The sequence below is a fragment of the Dasypus novemcinctus genome, chromosome 1 (genome assembly GCF_030445035.2).
Source record: "Dasypus novemcinctus isolate mDasNov1 chromosome 1, mDasNov1.1.hap2, whole genome shotgun sequence".
NCBI lineage: Eukaryota > Metazoa > Chordata > Mammalia > Cingulata > Dasypodidae > Dasypus > Dasypus novemcinctus.
In genome coordinates this window covers 118,666,341-118,667,849 of record NC_080673.1, presented here as the reverse complement: position 1 = coordinate 118,667,849, position 1,509 = coordinate 118,666,341, and the positions used below count along the sequence as shown (strand labels likewise).

Here is a 1,509-nt window from a genome sequence, read left to right as displayed (position 1 = left end):
AAGATACAATGTGCTACAATCTAAGAGTCTTCAGTGTTCTCTAAGTAGTTCAACAGAATGAGGAGAAAAACAGCAATGTCAAGTAATTATTTACTGTCTTCATAGCAATCCTTTGTGGTACAAACCAATATTTTCCCCAGTGCAGTGAATGTCACATGATGATGGAGGAATTGTTGTTATGGGGGGAGGAGTAGGGTGAGGGGGACGGGGGACATATTATGGGGACCTCGTATTTTTTGAATGTAACATTAAAAAAATAAAATTAATAAATAAATAAATTAATAATAATAAAAAAAAGATGAGGAAACTGCCGGTGGGTACCAAGATGCTACACCGGCGGCTCAGGGATGCTTGAGCTGGCCCGGCCCCAGCCTCCTCAATTTAGGGCGGCAGGCCTGGGCCCCGGCTCCTGGGCCCTGGCGCTGAGGGAGCTCGAGGGTGCCTGTGGGGACAGAGGCACAGATAAATTGAGCATTGTATGGCGGTTTGTGAAAGGCAGTTCCGATCCCAACATCAACCCCATGATAGGGGCGCCTTGTATGACCGAGACTGTCCAGTACGAACATGAGCTACAGAAATTCCTAATCTGGCATACAGCTGGACAAGAACCATTTCGTGCCTTAGCACCAATATGCTACCGTGGGTTGGCCGTGGCCGTCAGTTTATGATATCACGAAAGAAGAGACATTTTCAACCTCAAAGAACTGAGAAAAAGAGCTTTGACAGCACGGCCCGCCTGATACTGTAGTTGCCATCGCAGAAAGTAAAGGCTACCTTATCAGTGTCAGGTAAGTCACGGAGAGAGACGCCGAGGACTTCGCTGGCTCCAGCCACGAGATTTTTGTGGAGACGAGTGGGAAAAACGCTGTAAACATAAACGAACTTTTTACAGAAATTAGTGGAAGAATTCCGTCCACTGACCTGCCATCTCGTGGTAAGGACTTGGAACTCCTAAGACACCTTCAGAGCCACAGCGAAGCTGCCTTTGCGCAGCCTCAGCCTCTCAGACTTGATGAAGTAGGCGGTCCTGAAAGTTAGCAAGAGGGTGAAGTCCCTGCCTCCAGATTTCTCAGGTCTTGAGTCAATCTTGGGCTTATAAGGACCCACAGAAATTGACCAGATCTGTTCTCTCTTTGAAGAAGTTTCCATCTTTGGACTTCTCTTGGGTAAAGTATCTCTGGTGTGCACAAAGGGACTGCATTACTGGTTTTTGACCTTCTAAAAAGGAATATATAATTTGTATGGTTGGTAGGATTAAACCGTTGAGTAGTTTTGTAATCAAGATTTTACATGACATTTATAAAGGGAAAATTTACACTCTCGTGGTTCTTGAAGGGAAAAGAAAAAAAAAACTTTGCAGAATTTTGATTTCCTTGGCTTCCCATAAGCACTGTTAGAAGTTGGACCATTTAAAATGTGGTGGTATATTGACAGTGGAGGGATGACAATTATTGTTTGAAGCTAAAATGGGTTATTGGTAGGACCAATGGAAAGGATTTCATTCCCCTG

At 44.5% G+C, this 1,509-nt stretch overlaps 1 pseudogene; it reads left to right on the top strand.

Annotated features, from left to right (window-relative positions):
* The first annotated feature begins 347 nt into the window (after positions 1-347).
* Positions 348-1,013, top strand: LOC101428263 (ras-related protein Rab-22A pseudogene; annotated as a pseudogene).
* The last annotated feature ends 496 nt before the right edge of the window (positions 1,014-1,509 follow it).